General features: G+C 44.1%; 1 protein-coding gene and 1 long non-coding RNA gene across 2 annotated transcripts in view; one reads left to right on the forward strand and one right to left on the reverse strand.

Moving 5' to 3' along the window:
- Nucleotides 1–20,500, reverse strand: part of LOC148443103 (uncharacterized) — a 45,837-nt gene that overhangs the window by 10,113 nt on the left and 15,224 nt on the right. The window lies entirely within an intron of this gene.
- FAM131C (family with sequence similarity 131 member C) overlaps nt 1,162–20,500 on the forward strand; it is a 67,051-nt gene continuing 47,712 nt past the window's right edge. Inside the window, exon 1 of the mRNA XM_088463224.1 lies at nt 1,162–1,232. The gene's annotated coding sequence lies outside the window, so the exon portion shown is untranslated. The remainder of the gene's footprint in view (nt 1,233–20,500) is intronic.

The following is a 20,500-nucleotide window of genomic DNA, read 5'->3' on the forward strand; positions in this document are numbered from 1 at the left end:
TAGAATATAAAACAGCTCAAACTCCTTGAAATGTGACTAAGCTGCTATTGATGGGACACCTGTGAGTCTAGGTGCGAGGTAAGGAGATGTCTGTGGACACAAGGTAGGAGGAGCGCAAGTCTTGTTACCCAGAATATTGTACAAATACTGTAAAATATAATAAGCAACAAGGTCACACTTCATATCACTGACTGGAAGCTTTTATCACCCTGAAACTCCCATCCGCCCCAACTACACAGAGGCCGATAGCGCAGTCAGTGATTGCCTTTCCAAGGTTACATTAGATTAAAGCAGAAAGAACACAATGAATATATTGTAGAGGATGGAGTATAACAATGACTTACCTATTTCCTTGAGCTGTCCACTTTTCTCCCAAAAACACACAAATGGTACACACTGCCATATATTTGTGAATGTTCAGCCCCCGCTCCCTGACATCACAAAATATTAGTGATTAGCAGAAGGCAGCTGAATGGCAGTACAGCTTTCTTTGCTATTAGTATATAGAGCATAAGCCACTGTATCAGGGATTCCCGACTCTCAAGTACCCCCAGCTGGTCATGTTTTCAGGCTATTTGGCTGTGGAAGCAGGTGTGGTAATAATTACTGACCCAGCAAAACATAACCTGTTGGTGGTTCTTTAGAAGTGGCATTGAGAACCCCTGCTCTATATAATGTATCATACTGTTGTTTTGTGAATAATGCGACACAAGGATCATATGGCTACACGGTTACCGGCTATGATACGTTCGTGCAGAGGTTCTCAAACTCGGCCCTCAGTACCCCAAACAGTGCATGTTTTCCACGTCTCCTAACAGAATAATTAGTTCCACCTGTGGATCTTTTAAAATGTGTCAGTGAGTAATGAATACACCTGTGCACCTGCTGGGTGACCTAGAAATCGTGGGCTGTTTGGGGTCCTGAGGAAAGAGTTTAAGAACCACTGCATTAGTTTAAAAGTAAAGACAGATTCCTGCGGAATGTGATGTTAATGTCACCTTTACCTGGGGCCCAGTTACCTACAGCATGGGTAGGCAACAGGTGGCATTCCAGCTGCTGAGGAACTATACCTCCAAGCATGCCCTGCCACAGTTTTTATGTTAGGTCATGCCGAAACTGTGGCAGGGCATCCTGGAAGGTGTAGTTACATAGCAGTTGGAAAGCCACAAACCAGATGTCCTGACCCCAAAACTTTCACTTTGCCCTCTTTCCACAGAACAGGTTCATTAACGGTATGTGTAGTATAAGAGCCGTGTTACTATAGTATGTGTAGTATAAGAGCCGTGTTACTATAGTATGTGTAGTATAAAAGTAGTGTTACTATAGCATGTGTAGTATAAAAGCAGCGTTACTATAGCATGTGTAGTATAAGAGTAGTGTTACTATAGCATGTGTAGTATAAAAGCAGCGTTACTATAGCATGTGTAGTATAAGAGTAGTGTTACTATAGCATGTGTAGTATAAGCGTGGCGTTACTATAGCATGTGTAGTATAAGAGTAGTGTTACTATAGCATGTGTAGTATAAGAGTAGTGTTACTATAGCATGTGTAGTATAAGAGTAGTGTTACTATAGCATGTGTAGTATAAGAGTAGCGTTACTATAGTATGTGTAGTATAAGAGTAGTGTTACTATAGCATGTGTAGTATAAAAGTAGTGTTACTATAGTATGTGTAGTATAAGGACAGTGTTACTATAGTATATGTAGTATAAAAGTAGTGTTACTATAGTATGTGTAGTATAAGGACAGTGTTACTATAGTATATGTAGTATAAAAGTAGTGTTACTATAGTATGTGTAGTATAAGAGTAGTGTTACTATAGTATGTGTAGTATAAGAGCAGCATTACTATAGCATGTGTAGTATAAGAGTAGTGTTACTATAGCATGTATAGTATAAGAGTAGCGTTACTATAGCATGTGTAGTATAAGAGTAGCGTTACTATAGCATGTGTAGTATAAGAGTAGTGTTACTATAGCATGTGTAGTATAAGAGTAGTGTTACTATAGCATGTGTAGTATAAGCGTGGCGTTACTATAGCATGTGTAGTATAAGAGTGGCGTTACTATAGCATGTGTAGTAGAGTAGCGTTACTATAGCATGTGTAGTATAAGAGTAGCGTTACTATAGCATGTGTAGTATAAGAGTAGCGTTACTATAGCATGTGTAGTATAAGAGTAGCGTTACTATAGCATGTGTAGTATAAGAGTAGCGTTACTATAGCATGTGTAGTATAAGAGTAGCGTTACTATAGCATGTGTAGTATAAGAGTAGTGTTACTATAGCATGTGTAGTATAAGCGTGGCGTTACTATAGCATGTGTAGTATAAGAGTGGCGTTACTATAGCATGTGTAGTATAAGAGTAGCGTTACTATAGCATGTGTAGTATAAGAGTAGCGTTACTATAGCATGTGTAGTATAAGAGTAGCGTTACTATAGCATGTGTAGTATAAGAGTAGTGTTACTATAGCATGTGTAGTATAAGCGTGGCGTTACTATAGCATGTGTAGTATAAGAGTAGCGTTACTATAGCATGTGTAGTATAAGAGTAGCGTTACTATAGCATGTGTAGTATAAGAGTAGCGTTACTATAGCATGTGTAGTATAAGAGTAGCGTTACTATAGCATGTGTAGTATAAGAGTAGCGTTACTATAGCATGTGTAGTATAAGAGTAGTGTTACTATAGTATGTGTAGTATAAGAGTAGCGTTACTATAGCATGTGTAGTATAAGAGTAGCGTTACTATAGTATGTGTAGTATAAGAGTAGTGTTACTATAGCATGTGTAGTATAAGAGTAGTGTTACTATAGCATGTGTAGTATAAGAGTAGTGTTACTATAGCATGTGTAGTATAAGAGTAGTGTTACTATAGCATGTGTAGTATAAGAGTAGTGTTACTATAGCATGTGTAGTATAAGAGTAGTGTTACTATAGCATGTGTAGTATAAGAGTAGTGTTACTATAGTATGTGTGGTATAAGAGTAGTGTTACTATAGCATGTGTAGTATAAGAGTAGTGTTACTATAGCATGTGTAGTATAAGAGTAGTGTTACTATAGCATGTGTAGTATAAGAGTAGTGTTACTATAGCATGTGTAGTATAAGAGTAGTGTTACTATAGCATGTGTAGTATAAGAGTAGTGTTACTATAGCATGTGTAGTATAAGAGTAGTGTTACTATAGCATGTGTAGTATAAGAGTAGTGTTACTATAGCATGTGTAGTATAAGAGTAGTGTTACTATAGTATGTGTAGTATAAGAGTAGTGTTACTATAGTATGTGTGGTATGAGCCGTGTTACTATAGTATGTGTAGTATAAGACATAGTTGCATACCTTTGTTGTCTCTTCCCCGGGAGAAGCCCTGGGAGGAGAAGCAGGTGGGTGGGGAAGGGGGCGGGGCCTTACGATTCTCGTCATTACGCTCCGCCCCCTCACGGTAAAATGGCCACAATTATCTTAAATTTAAATAGGGGGTCGAGCCAAATGACGCAAATCATGTAGAATCGCGTCTTTAAGCCCCGCCCCCTACACGTACTCCTGCAATCACCGCGGAAATTTTCAGATTTCTGCCCACTTCACTAGGAAGCTGATTAGTTGGTAGTTTATCACTCTCCAGAGCTTAGTACATCTGCCCTAAGTGAGTCAGAACCGTTGTGTCTGGATAAAGACTTGTAGTCCTGTCACAGGAACATCATACAGTGAATTTAGCCTAAACTCAGGTTTTATAAATACGCATGAAGTACGTGTGAGAGTTATACGCGAATTCTTCTAATCTGAAATGGTAATTTCCTTATTCCTACTTTTACAAGGACGCATGAAAAAAACCTGTTTTACATAACATTGTATTGTCCTTACATGAGAATATTTACCCAGTATAGCAAATGCACTTAAGGAATACACTTGTTTGTACCTGTGTGAAAGTGCTACAGTGTGCGCATAAATATTGATTAATATATATATTTATAATGAACACGCGCCCTCTTGTGACCAAAACAGAGTCCTGCAACCTGCTAACAAATTCAGGGGCCTATTCATTATCACTTAATTTCTACAAAAGAGGTGAAAATTAACTTAATTTCTACAATTGCAGGTGAAAATGTTATTGAGCCATTCATTAAGAAGGTAAAACAGGAGATATCACAGATATACACTAGTATCACATATCTCGTGCTTACCTTCCTCTGGTGGAATGGCCCACTGTCCCCATACACTAGTATCACATATCTCCTGCTTACCTTCTCTCCCGGAAGGCCCGCTGTCCCCATACACTAGTATCACAGATATCTCCTGCTTACCTTCCTCTCCCGGAATGGCCGCTGTCCCCATACACTAGTATCACAGATATCTCCTGCTTACCTTTCTCTCCTGGAATAGCCCGCTGTCCCCATACACTAGTATCACAGATATCTCCTGCTTACCTTTCTCTCCTGGAATAACCAGCTGTCCCCATACACTAGTATCACAGATATCTCATGCTTACCTTCTGTTTTCGGAATGGCCCGCTGTCCCCATACAATGGGATAGAATTCATCAAGCTCCAAAATTATAATATTTTCAAGAGCTTGACTGCGGGAGCGTTCGCCATCTTCAGATGGCGTTTGCTCCCACTCGCTGCAAGCGACCTGTTCCTTCCTTATGGAAAGGAGGGTCCGGGTTGCGAGCAGGGATCCTATCGGATCCTGCCGCACAATCACGTCATCGTGGTCCCCGCCCCCTCTTCACAATGCAGAAATTAACAGCATTGTGATGCAGGGGGCAGGGCCACAATGACACGAATCGCGTCACCTTCCCCCAAGCTGCGGGGGTTTCTATCAGTACGGTGGGGTGGTCGGCGGCCACCGGGAGGCTTGCCTGACTTTCTGGGGAACTGGGCGTGGCACCTGATATTCGGGAGGCTCCCGACCAAATCTGGAGGGTAGGCAAGCCTGATGTAGTGTGTACTATAACTGTGTAGTGTGTACTGTGACAGTGTAGTGTGTACTATAACTGTGTAGTGTGTACTGTGCCTGTGACTGTGTAGTGTTTTCTGTGACTGTGTACTGTGACTGTATAGCATGTACTATGCCTGTATCGCGTGGATTGTCCCCGAGACTGTGTAGTGTATTCTGTGACTGTGTAGTGTGTGCTGTGACTGTGTAGCGTGTACTGTGCCTGTATCGCGTGGATTGTCCCCGGGACTGTGTAGTGTGTGCTGTGACTGTGTAGTGTGTGCTGTGACTGTGTAGTGTGTGCTGTGACTGTGTAGTGTGTGCTGTGACTGTGTAGTGTGTGCTGTGACAGTGTAGTGTGTACTGTGACAGTGTAGTGTGTACTATAACTGTGTAGTGTGTACTGTGCCTGTGACTGTGTAGTGTTTTCTGTGACTGTGTACTGTGACTGTATAGCATGTACTGTGCCTGTATCGCGTGGATTGTCCCCGAGACTGTGTAGTGTGTGCTGTGACTGTGTAGCGTGTACTGTGCCTGTATCGCGTGGATTGTCCCCGGGACTGTGTAGTGTGTGCTGTGACTGTGTAGTGTGTGCTGTGACTGTGTAGTGTGTGCTGTGACTGTGTAGTGTGTGCTGTGACTGGGACTATATAGCGTGTTCTGTGACTGTGTAGTGTGTGCTGTGACTGTGTAGTGTGTGCTGTGACTGGGACTATATAGCGTGTACTGTGCCTGTATCGCGTGGATTGTCCCCGGGACTGTGTAGTGTATTCTGTGACTGTGTAGTGTGTACTGTGACTGTGCAGTGTGTACTGTGCCTGTATCGTGTGTACTGTGGCTGGGACTGTGTAGTGTATTCTATAGGGATGGCCATCGGCCATTGTTGATTCATAATCATCGATGGTTTATGACTGATGTTGGATGCTTTTACCATCGATGGAGGAGAACCAGATGGTTTCCCTCCATCAGTAGCACAGTATAACCAAATGTGTTTTTTTTTTTTTACAAGGTGGCGGGACACTGAGCATAGCTCCACCCGACACCCGCGAAGCCCTGACCCCAGGTTCTGATTGGCTCACGGGCCAGTCAGTCAAAGAAGAGGCATGACCACCGGCTGGTGAAACCATCGATGGTCATCCATTGTATAGTTGATGGCCACTTGCTATATCACTATCAATGACAACATCAATGGTAACCATACCGATGGCCGTCCGTAGTATTCTGTGACTGTGTAGTGTGTACTGTGATTGTGTAGCAATTTCTGTGACTGTGTAGCGTGGATTGTGTCTGTGTATTGTGCTAGCGAGGGTACTGTAGTACATCTACTGTTAGTTTGGTTGTGCAGTATCTGACCACATAGACAGCAGATAGTAGTGGTAACACACCAGCTGGTAGCAGCGTGCAGGATGAAGACGTGGCTCATATCTACCGTGATTGTCTTTGTGCTGGTCTGTCTGTAGGACGTTTCCCCTCTCTATAACCCTCTCACAGGTACCAGAAGGTTCTCCATGAGAATCTGTTCTTCGTTCTGGACACCTGCGCCCCCATCACAGGTCAGAACAAAGCAGTGAAGTACAATTCCTGTTGGTCATGGTATGTACTGGGGAGGGGGGTTTCCAGGCAGACGGAAACCCCCCCCTGCATTTGCCTATGGGATGCAGGTAGGTGTGCGTCCTGATGGCAGGGTACGCCACATTTCGGTCCTCCACAGGTCCGTTTATCTGACTCACCATTCTGCAGACGTGCGCGCTGAAGACGATGATGAATGGCAGAAAATGAAGCGTACACACTGGTGAATATGCGCATATTTCCATGTTTGGAAGCCACACATGCCCGATTTCTGTCCAAGGGCCTCATTTATCAATGGGTTTTATCACTCCAAACGAGTGACAAAACTCGCTGTGTATGTTAAATGGCGCTCCAGCCAATCAGCAACCAACTGTCATTCTTCACACCGATGACAGCTGGGAGCGGATTGGCTGTAGCGCCATTATCATACACAGCGAGTTTTGTCACTCATTCGGAGCGATAAAAAACCCCCATTATTAAATGAGTCCCCAACTCTCTACCAGGTCCATAATATCTAGGGAATGAGGACCTTATTCAGCTTGGATCGCACTTCCTGCGTTCGCACGCAGTCGGTCGATGTTTGTGGTCGGCGTATGGATCACAGTGCGACTGCCCAAACCGGCTGCTACGATCGGCAAGCGATCGCAGTGATCACGCAGGCCAACAGCATAGTGTTTGACATTAAGTGACCGTTTAGGGGTGGTGGTCGCTTGAACGCCGTTACAGGGGTGTGCATAATTAAGCCCCTGTGATTGTATAAGCTGGCAGAGGACTAGATGGCTACAGGGAGTTTAGCAGTGTGTGAGGTAGGGTCAGGTCAACCACAACTGTGCGAATGGTGCCGATGTTACCGATGTTTTTGCTGACTTACGGATGTGTGTCATGGGAAGTGGGCGGTTTTATACAGTGATGGGCATCTTGGTATAGTGCTGCGGTTGCCGTGTGATTGCATTCATTAGCATACTTGGGCCTTGTGCCTGTCTCCCCTCGCAGTGCTCTTTCCCCGTTTTCCTCACTGTTATAAGACAATAGGGTTTGCGCTAACAACAATGACAAGTCCCCACTGTGCGGTTCCGTGGCGCGTAGGAATATCCTATACATTATCCTAGTACATGAGCGCAGTAATGGCAATATATGGAGCGCTCAGGACTTAGGTTTCTCAGGATAGCCGGCAATTATCACCCAGCTACACCCATTTGGGGGCACGTGGATACCTACAACTGTCAGGGATTACCCACTATAGTTGTTTTCCTTTATTTGGGATATAAAGGGAAGCTGCTCGTCGCATGACGGGGGTGTCCTCATTCTTCATGGTTAGGTTTAAAGTGAAGTGGTTTACAGGACCTCTGATGTCACAACCATGACATGACAGAGGGAGGAGCAAGGTTCAGAACAGGGGCCAAAAGTGTACCCTCGTAGGCTCGCTTCTGGAGAAACCAGATAATACGTATCAATCTCTACATGGTATAAAATAAAGTCCATGGTTGCGATATATATTTACCGGTTTAGGCAGAGCTCGAATGTCCGTTTTTTCATAGACTTGCTTCACTAAAATCTCTGCTCTGCTCCTTTGTGTCATACATTAATGTGTCATACACCTAAACCTTCCTCCACACATGCTCTATACACTAGTGACAGCTACATCACTAATATCATCACTGCTCTGCTCCCTATTGTCATACATTACTGTGTTATACACCTAATCCTTCCTCCACACATGCTCTATACACTAGTGACATCTACATCACTAATATCATCACTGCTCTGCTCCCTATTGTCATACATTAGTGTCATACACCTAATCCTTCCTCCACACATGCTCTATACACTAGTGACAGCTACATCACTAATATCATCACTGCTCTGCTCCCTTCTGTCATACATTAGTGTCATACACCTAATCCTTCCTCCACACATGCTCTATACACTAGTGACATCTACATCACTAATATCATCACTGCTCTGCTCCCTTGTGTCATACATTACTGTGTCATACACCTAATCCTTCCTCCACACATGCTCTATACACTAGTGATAGCTACATCACTAATACCATCACTGCTCTGCTCCCTTGTGTCATACATTACTGTGTCATACACCTAATCCTTCCTCCACACATGCTCTATACACTAGTGACATCTACATCACTAATATCATCACTGCTCTGCTCCCTTGTGTCATACATTACTGTGTCCTACACCTAATCCTTCCTCCACACATGCTCTATACACTAGTGACAGCTACATCACTAATATCATCACTGCTCTGCTCCCTTGTGTCATACATTACTGTGTCCTACACCTAATCCTTCCTCCACACATGCTCTATACACTAGTGACAGCTACATCACTAATATCATCACTGCTCTGCTCCCTTGTGTCATACATTACAGTGTCCTACACCTAATCCTTTCTCCACACATGCTCTATACACTAGTGACAGCTACATCACTAATACCATCACTGCTCTGCTCCCTATTGTCATACATTACTGTGTCCTACACCTAATCCTTCCTCCACACATGCTCTATACACTAGTGACATCTACATCACTAATATCATCACTGCTCTGCTCCCTTGTGTCATACATTACTGTGTCATACACCTAATCCTTCCTCCACACATGCTCTATACACTAGTGACATCTACATCACTAATATCATCACTGCTCTGCTCCCTTGTGTCATACATTACTGTGTCCTACACCTAATCCTTCCTCCACACATGCTCTATACACTAGTGACAGCTACATCACTAATATCATCACTGCTCTGCTCCCTTGTGTCATACATTACAGTGTCCTACACCTAATCCTTCCTCCACACATGCTCTATACACTAGTGACAGCTACATCACTAATACCATCACTGCTCTGCTCCCTATTGTCATACATTACTGTGTCCTACACCTAATCCTTCCTCCACACATGCTCTATACACTAGTGACATCTACATCACTAATATCATCACTGCTCTGCTCCCTATTGTCATACATTAGTGTCATACACCTAATCCTTCCTCCACACATGCTCTATACACTAGTGACATCTACATCACTAATATCACTGCTCTGCTCCCTATTGTCATACATTACTGTGTCATACACCTAATCCTTCCTCCACACATGCTCTATACACTAGTGACACCTACATCACTAATATCATCACTGCTCTGCTCCCTTGTGTCATACATTACTGTGTCATACACCTAATCCTTCCTCCACACATGCTCTATACACTAGTGACATCTACATCACTAATATCATCACTGCTCTGCTCCCTATTGTCATACATTACTGTGTCCTACACCTAATCCTTCCTCCACACATGCTCTATACACTAGTGACAGCTACATCACTAATATCATCACTGCTCTGCTCCCTTGTATCATACATTACTGTGTTATACACCTAATCCTCCCTCCACACATGCTCTATACACTAGTGACAGCTACATCACTAATATCATCACTGCTCTGCTCCCTATTGTCATACATTACTGTCATACACCTAATCCTTCCTCCACACATGCTCTATACACTAGTGACATCTACATCACTAATATCATCACTGCTCTGCTCCCTATTGTCATACATTACTGTGTCATACACCTAATCCTTCCTCCACACATGCTCTATACACTAGTGACATCTACATCACTAATATCATCACTGCTCTGCTACCTTGTGTCATACATTACTGTGTTATACACCTAATCCTTCCTCCACACATGCTCTATACACTAGTGACAGCTGTATCACTAATATCATCACTGCTCTGCTCCCTATTGTCACACATTACTGTGTCATACACCTAATCCTTCCTCCACACATGCTCTATACACTAGTGACAGCTGTATCACTAATATCATCACTGCTCTGCTCCCTATTGTCACACATTACTGTGTCATACACCTAATCCTTCCTCCACACATGCTCTATACACTAGTGACATCTACATCACTAATATCATCACTGCTCTGATCCCTATTGTCATACATTACTGTATTATACACCTAATCCTTCCTCCACACATGCTCTATACACTAGTGACAGCTACATCACTAATACCATCACTGCTCTGCTCCCTATTGTCATACATTACTGTGTCCTACACCTAATCCTTCCTCCACACATGCTCTATACACTAGTGACATCTACATCACTAATATCATCACTGCTCTGCTCCCTATTGTCATACATTACTGTGTTATACACCTAATCCTTCCTCCACACATGCTCTATACACTAGTGACACCTACATCACTAATATCATCACTGCTCTGCTCCCTTGTGTCATACATTACTGTGTCATACACCTAATCCTTCCTCCACACATGCTCTATACACTAGTGACATCTACATCACTAATATCATCACTGCTCTGCTCCCTATTGTCATACATTACTGTGTTATACACCTAATCCTTCCTCCACACATGCTCTATACACTAGTGACATCTACATCACTAATATCATCACTGCTCTGCTCCCTTGTGTCATACATTACTGTGTCATACACCTAATCCTTCCTCCACACATGCTCTATACACTAGTGACAGCTACATCACTAATATCATCACTGCTCTGCTCCCTATTGTCATACATTACTGTGTCATACACCTAATCCTTCCTCCACACATGCTCTATACACTAGTGACAACTACATCACTAATATCATCACTGCTCTGCTCCCTATTGTCATACATTACTGTGTCCTACACCTAATCCTTCCTCCACACATGCTCTATACACTAGTGACAGCTACATCACTAATATCATCACTGCTCTGCTCCCTATTGTCATACATTACTGTGTCATACACTAAACCTTCCTCCACACATGCTCTATACACTAGTGACAGCTATATCACTAATATCATCACTGCTCTGCTCCCTATTGTCATACATTACTGTCATACACCTAATCCTTCCTCCACACATGCTCTATACACTAGTGACAACTACATCACTAATATCATCACTGCTCTGCTCCCTATTGTCATACATTACTGTGTCCTACACCTAATCCTTCCTCCACACATGCTCTATACACTAGTGACAGCTACATCACTAATATCATCACTGCTCTGCTCCCTATTGTCATACATTACTGTGTCATACACCTAACCCTTCCTCCACACATGCTCTATACACTAGTGACAGCTACATCACTAATATCATCACTGCTCTGCTCCCTATTGTCATACATTACTGTGTCCTACACCTAATCCTTCCTCCACACATGCTCTATACACTAGTGACATCTACATCACTAATATCATCACTGCTCTGCTCCCTATTGTCATACATTACTGTGTCCTACACCTAATCCTTCCTCCACTAATGCTCTATACACTAGTGACATCTACATCACTAATATCATCACTGCTCTGCTCCCTTGTGTCATACATTACTGTGTCATACACCTAATCCTTCCTCCACACATGCTCTATACACTAGTGACAGCTACATCACTAATATCATCACTGCTCTGCTCCCTTCTGTCATACATTACTGTGTCATACACCTAATCCTTCCTCCACACATGCTCTATACAATAGCGACGACTGCATCACTAATATCATCACTGCTCTGCTCCCTATTGTCATACATTACTGTGTCATACACCTAATCCTTCCTCCACACATGCTCTATACACTAGTGACATCTACATCACTAATATCATCACTGCTCTGCTCCCTATTGTCATACATTACTGTGTCACACACCTAATCCTTCCTCCACACATGCTCTATACACTAGTGACATCTACATCACTAATATCATCACTGCTCTGCTCCCTTGTGTCATACATTACTGTGTCATACACCTAATCCTTCCTCCACACATGCTCTATACACTAGTGACATCTACATCACTAATATCATCACTGCTCTGCTCCCTTGTGTCATACATTACTGTGTCATACACCTAATCCTTCCTCCACACATGCTCTATACACTAGTGACATCTACATCACTAATATCATCACTGCTCTGCTCCCTTGTGTCATATATTACTGTGTCCTACACCTAATCCTTCCTCCACACATGCTCTATACACTAGTGACAGCTACATCACTAATATCATCACTGCTCTGCTCCCTATTGTCATACATTACTGTGTCCTACACCTAATCCTTCCTCCACACATGCTCTATACACTAGTGACAGCTACATCACTAATATCATCACTGCTCTGCTCCCTATTGTCATACATTACTGTGTTATACACCTAATCCTTCCTCCACACATGCTCTATACACTAGTGACAGCTACATCACTAATATCATCACTGCTCTGCTCCCTATTGTCATACATTACTGTCATACACCTAATCCTTCCTCCACACATGCTCTATACACTAGTGACAACTACATCACTAATATCATCACTGCTCTGCTCCCTATTGTCATACATTACTGTGTCATACACCTAATCCTTCCTCCACACATGCTCTATACACTAGTGACAGCTACATCACTAATATCATCACTGCTCTGCTCCCTATTGTCATACATTACTGTGTCATACACCTAATCTTTCCTCCACACATGCTCTATACACTAGTGACAGCTACATCACTAATATCATCACTGCTCTGCTCCCTATTGTCATACATTACTGTGTCATACACCTAATCCTTCCTCCGCACATGCTCTATACACTAGTGACAACTACATCACAAATATCACCACTGCTCTGCTCCCTATTGTCATACATTACTGTGTCATACACCTAATCCTTCCTCCACACATGCTCTATACACTAGTGACAGCTACATCACTAATATCATCACTGCTCTGCTCCCTATTAGCATACATTAATGTTACATACACCTAATCCTTCCTCCACACATGCTCTATACACTAGTGACAGCTACATCACTAATATCATCACTGCTCTGATCCCTATTGTCATACATTACTGTGTCATACACCTAATCCTTCCTCCACACATGCTCTATACACTAGTGACAGCTACATTACTAATACCATCACTGCTCGGCTCCCTATTGTCATACATTACTGTGTTATACACCTACTCCTTCCTCCACACATGCTCTATACACTAGTGACAGCTACATCACTAATATCATCACTGCTCTGCTCCCTTCTGTCATACATTACTGTGTCATACACCTAATCCTTCCTCCACACATGCTCTATACACTAGTGACACCTACATCACTAATATCATCACTGCTCTGCTCCCTATTGTCATACATTACTGTGTCCTACACCTAATCCTTCCTCCACACATGCTCTATACACTAGTGACAGCTACATCACTAATATCATCACTGCTCTGCTCCCTATTGTCATACATTACTGTGTCCTACACCTAATCCTTCCTCCACACATGCTCTATACACTAGTGATAGCTACATCACTAATATCATCACTGCTCCGCTCCCTTGCGTCATACATTACTGTGTCATACACCTAATCCTTCATCCACACATGCTCTATACAATAGTGATAGCTACATCACTAATATCATCACTGCTCTGCTCCCTTGTGTCATACATTACAGTGTCATACACCTAATCCTTCCTCCACACATGCTCTATACACTAGTGACAGCTACATCACTAATATCATCACTGCTCTGCTCCCTATTGTCATACATTACTGTGTTATACACCTAATCCTTCCTCCACATATGCTCTATACACTAGTGACATCTACATCACTAATATCATCACTGCTCTGCTCCCTATTGTCATACATTACTGTGTCATACACCTAATCCTTCCTCCACACATGCTCTATACACTAGTGACAGCTGTATCACTAATATCATCACTGCTCTGCTCCCTATTGTCATACATTACTGTGTTATACACCTAATCCTTCCTCCACATATGCTCTATACACTAGTGACATCTACATCACTAATATCATCACTGCTCTGCTCCCTATTGTCATACATTACTGTGTCATACACCTAATCCTTCCTCCACACATGCTCTATACACTAGTGACATCTACATCACTAATATCATCACTGCTCTGCTCCCTATTGTCATACATTACTGTGTCCTACACCTAATCCTTCCTCCACACATGCTCTATACACTAGTGACAGCTACATCACTAATATCATCACTGCTCTGCTCCCTATTGTCATACATTACTGTGTCCTACACCTAATCCTTCCTCCACATATGCTCTATACACTAGTGACATCTACATCACTAATATCATCACTGCTCTGCTCCCTTGTGTCATACATTACTGTGTCCTACACCTAATCCTTCCCCCACACATGCTCTATACACTAGTGACACCTACATCACTAATATCATCACTGCTCTGCTCCCTATTGTCATACATTACTGTGTCATACACCTAATCCTTCCTCCACACATGCTCTATACACTAGTGACATCTACATCACTAATATCATCACTGCCCTGCTCCCTATTGTCATACATTACTGTGTCATACACCTAATCCTTCCTCCACACATGCTCTATACACTAGTGACAGCTACATCACTAATATCATCACTGCTCTGCTCCCTTCTGTCATACATTACTGTGTTATACACCTAATCCTTCCTCCACACATGCTCTATACACTAGTGACAGCTACATCACTAATATCATCACTGCTCTGCTCCCTTCTGTCATACATTACTGTGTCATACACCTAATCCTTCCTCCACACATGCTCTATACACTAGTGACAGCTACATCACTAATATCATCACTGCTCTGCTCCCTATTGTCATACATTACTGTGTCATACACCTAATCCTTCCTCCACACATGCTCTATACACTAGTGACAGCTGTATCACTAATATCATCACTGCTCTGCTCCCTATTGTCATACATTACTGTGTCATACACCTAATCCTTCCTCCACACATGCTCTATACACTAGTGACAGCTACATCACTAATATCATCACTGCTCTGCTCCCTATTGTCATACATTACTGTGTTATACACCTAATCCTTCCTCCACACATGCTCTATACACTAGTGACAGCTACATCACTAATATCATCACTGCTCTGCTCTCTTGTGTCATACATTACTGTGTCATACACCTAATCCTTCCTCCACACATGCTCTATACACTAGTGACATCTACATCACTAATATCATCACTGCTCTGCTCCCTATTGTCATACATTACTGTGTCATACACCTAATCCTTCCTCCACATATGCTCTATACACTAGTGACAGCTACATCACTAATATCATCACTGCTCTGCTCCCTTGTGTCATACATTACTGTGTCATACACCTAATCCTTCCTCCACACATGCTCTATACACTAGTGACAGCTACATCACTAATATCATCACTGCTCTGCTCCCTATTGTCATACATTACTGTGTCACACACCTAATCCTTCCTCCACACATGGTCTATACACTAGTGACAGCTACATCACTAATATCATCACTGCTCTGCTCCCTATTGTCATACATTAGTGTGTCCTACACCTAATCCTTCCTCCACACATGCTCTATACACTAGTGACATCTACATCACTAATATCATCACTGCTCTGCTCCCTATTGTCATACATTACTGTGTCATACCAGGGCCGCAACTAGGGGGGGGCTAGAGGTGCACGTGCACCGGGAGGGGATTGCGCGGGGGTGAAAAAGCAGACTCTGCCATCTGAAAATGGCCGCCGCCGAAGAGGAGACATGCTAGAGGTCCTTAGTGGACCTCTAGTGTCTGTCTCTTTCTTGGCGGCGGCCATTTTTGGATGGCCGTTTTCAGCAGATGAACTCTGCTGAAAACGGACATAAAAAAATGGCCGCCGCCAAGGAAGAGACAGATGCTAGAGGTCCTACTGGACCTCTAGTGTCTGTTAGCAGAGCGCAATGCACACAGCGTTCCCGGAAGTGCCGGGAACGAGCATGAAACCCCATGGCAACGAGCAGGTAATTTTAAAGCAATTAGAAGCATTACTGTGGGGCATAAAATGGTGTCGGGCAAATATGCAAGTGGCACTTTGGTAATAGGCATTACAGTGTGTGGCATAATGTGTAATGGGCATTATGGTGTATGGAATAATGTAAGTCACTATACCAGGGACGTCTGAGTAATGCACTGCCTTATGGAGGAGCAAGGACAAAATCCAGGTACGGGAAGGGAGGGGGGCGCAAAATTGATGCCTTGCACCGGGTGACAGATATCCTAGTTTCGGCCCTGGTCATACACTTAATCCTTCCTCCACACATGCTCTATACACTGGTGACAGCTACATCACTAATATCATCACTGCTCTGCTCCCTATTGTCATACATTAATGTGTCATACACCTAATCCTTCCTCCACTAATGCGTATCAATCTCTACATGGTATAAAATAAAGTCCATGGTTGCGATATATATTTACCGGTTTAGGCAGAGCTCGAACGTCCGTTTTTTCATAGACTTGCTTCACTAAAATCTCTGCTCTGCTCCTTTGTGTCATACATTACTGTGTCCTACACCTAATCCTTCCTCCACACATGCTCTATACACTGGTGACAGCTACATCACTAATATCATCACTGCTCTGCTCCCTATTGTCATACATTAATGTGTCATACACCTAATCCTTCCTCCACTAATGCTCTATACAATAGTGAAAATCCGTCCAGTGGTTCTCTAGATTAGCCCGAACACACAGACAGACGTCTATCAGGGACTTTGGGCCTGATTCAGACCCGCTCGCAAGCGCATAGCACTCACAAGCAGGTCGATGGTGGCCCAGTGCGCATGCGCGGCGCGCGAGCCCCGTAGCGAATGAGAACTTCTCTCACTCCGGGGCTCGCAACAAAACGGGGTGGCTGTCAATGTTGATTGACAGCTCGCCCAGTTTTGTAGGTGGGTAGGGGGGGGTGGCTGCACAAATGGAGGCGTTCCCTAAGGAACGCCTGCCGTTAGTGGGCGGCCTTACTGACATCACTCGTGATGTCAGTAGTGGACTTCCTGCTCTATCACAGGGTCTCCACGCAATGCCGATGCTCGCGATAATCGCGACCATCGCCAGGCCGCACGCACACACCCACAGCTGTGCGAATGGCCTGGAGGCCGGAAAAAAAATAAATAGGAACGCCCTGATTCAGAGCGAGCGCACGCAAATAACGTGCGCCTCTGAATCAGGCCCTTTATTTTATACTATGTATAGATAGATAAAATATAACAGTCTTACTAGTGGTGCCCTTTGATGGCCACAGAAATAAACTGTAGTCTAGGAACGCCAGCTCCTTCTGTTACTAAGGGCGGGATGTACTAAGCAGCGTATCCAAAGTCCTTCTGCACATGCGCAGAAGGATGCCTGGAGCGTCCCGAGAAGTAGCCCATAGGCTTCTATTGGGTATCGTCACCTGAAGGTTGAGATGCATTCCAGTGCTTAGTACATTTGGGGAATGCAGTAAACCCCCCCAAAACTGCATTCTCGGGGGTTTTACCACATTTTTCCCGTTAGTACATCCTGGCCTAAGAGGCATTTTTATCAATCATCTGGTTTTAGCGCCGATAATTATTATTTCTTAGCATCGCTAGTCGCGGCAATTAGAAATTCTGGGCCTGATTCAGAGCTGCTCGTAAGCGGCCGTTCGTTCGCTCCGAGCGATGTTCGCACAACTGCGCATGCGTATGGGTTGTTATACGCATGCGCGAACCAGTCATTGCGGTCGGAAATTGTGTGCTCGCAAAATAGCGAATACCTGCTAATTTGAGTGACAGGATGAGGCGTTTGTGGGTGGTAACAGGGGAAGGTGCTTGAAAACGGTGGAGTGGAGATCCAAACGCAGGCGTGCCAAATGGTCAAAACGGGCGTGCATAATTAACAAAGCAGCGTCATTGACCACGTCACTTGCTTGTCTCTTAGCCTGAACTGTTCGCATGATTGCGGTAGGAAAATGCTACCACCAGAATAGCGAGCAGTTCATACGCCTTTCGATGTACTCGATTAATCTAATAAATAGCGGAGATGACATAGGATGCGAGCGGCCAGGGGGCGTTTTTAAAAAAAACGCCCCCTGTTCGCTCGTTCAGACATAGAGGCGTCAGACCGTAAAGAGCGAGCGCTCTATTTAAATATCCGGCCCCTTTTTCTGAACGAGCGAGCGCAAATAGCGTCCGGCTCTGAATCAGACCCTGTGACTGATGTCGGTAATGGAGGGACACTCCATAGTACATTTGGGTGATCCTTCATATTTGTGGGTATCCCCTAAAAACGGCTGTTATTGGGTATTATAACACAAATATTACTTGATAAATAGGCTCCTAATAATAATTTAGGCCCTTATTCAATTCGGAGCAAAAAGCCGAGACCGATGACGTAATTTCGACAGGCGGAAAAGTATTGCCATATTCAATTTCAAAGACTTTCCGCCTAGGCGTAAAGTCAATGCAATGTAATAGACGAAAAAGTTTTGTCTAATAATTGCAGGCAGAAAAAAGTGCAGAATTGGGGTTTTGGGGTGCAACATTGTGGGAACCCCCGTGCAGGCTTAAGACAGTCCCCCAAAGGTAAACTGTGTCAATTTAACAAAAAAAAAAAAAAAAGCTTTACAAGACCCCAAAAAAGTACTTTCATTTTGGGGGTGAAAAAAACGAAAGCGAAATAGACTCCAGAGGGGTCCCCAAGTATGCCCCGGGTGTTTTTTTTAATTGCAGATGCTTGTGGCAGGTGGATTTTTTTTTTCAGGACTTTTAGCCAACTCTTTTCATCCTGCCCACGAAGTATCAGGTGAGGCAGCCATTTTGGGTGCACCACATTGGAGAACACTGGGCCTGATTCAGACCAGTTCGCAAGCGCTGAGCGCTCGCAAGCGTGTCGATGTTGGCCCAGTGCGCATGCGCATGACGGAGGCGGCTCCGTTGTGCTCATGCGCGAGACCCGGATAGCGACGGGCAAGCCGTCGCTCTGGGTCTCGTTACAAAGGGGGCGTGCTGTCGATGTTGTGTGACAGCACGCCCCCTTTGGTGGGCGTGCTGGGGGCGTGGCTGCCCAGATGGAGGCATTCCCATGGGAACGCCTACCGTCTAGGGCCGGCCCCACTGACATCACAAGTGATGTCAGTGGGCGGACTTCTTGCTCTGTAAGAGCAAGAAGTCCACTGGGACTTGCGGCAACGAGAGCATACCACAAGGGTCTCGTCGCAAGTCCGATGGTCTTGACCATCGCGACCATCATCCTGGCCGCTCGCACTAGCTGTGGGTGGTCACCTACAGCAATGCGAGCGGCCAGGAGGCCGCTCTAAAAATACAATAGGCGGGCACTGATTCAGAGCGAGCGCTCTGAAAGAGCGTCCGGCTCTGAATCAGGCCCACAGTGCGGAGTAGGCGATGACTGGAAGAAATTACACACAATGGGGGAGCAACAGGCTACTAAAGCCAGATATACTATAGCTAGATATACAATACAAGATCCTAACAGAATCCACACATACTCATCTTACCCATGAGGTACCAGTGAGGCAGCCATTTTGTGTGTGCTACATAGGTTACAATGGTGAGGCGGACAATACATGGCTATGTGACACCAATGAGGGATTTATAGAATGGAAGGGCAGGATACCGGTGACTCACAGAATCACCTGTATCTAGAGTTACCACCTTTTTATTTCCGATTCCCGGGTGGCAAGGTGAGCGGCCATATAACGTATGATTACTTACAACTATTTTATTTCTCAGATTTCAGGCCCGCAAATGCTCCTTCATATACCAGTCCAGAACCCCCTCATGCCTTCTTATGTGCCACCAGTCCCCCAATGCACCTTTATATGCCATTCGTGCCTGCACATCCTCTCTTTTTCATCAGTGTCCTCCTCATGTCCCTTTATGTGCCATCAGTGCCCTCCTCATGCCATTTTATATGCCATCTGTACCCTCCTCATGCCCCTTTGTGCCATCAGTGCCCCAATGCACCTTTATATGCCATTCGTGCCTGCACATCCTCTTTTTCATCAGTGCCCTCCTCATGCCCCTTTGTGCCATCAGTGCCCTCCTCATGCCCCTTTATGTGCCATCAGTGCC

This window comes from Taudactylus pleione, unplaced genomic scaffold, assembly GCF_031769625.1.
Source record: "Taudactylus pleione unplaced genomic scaffold, aTauple2 ptg001334l, whole genome shotgun sequence".
Classification (NCBI taxonomy): domain Eukaryota; kingdom Metazoa; phylum Chordata; class Amphibia; order Anura; family Myobatrachidae; genus Taudactylus; species Taudactylus pleione.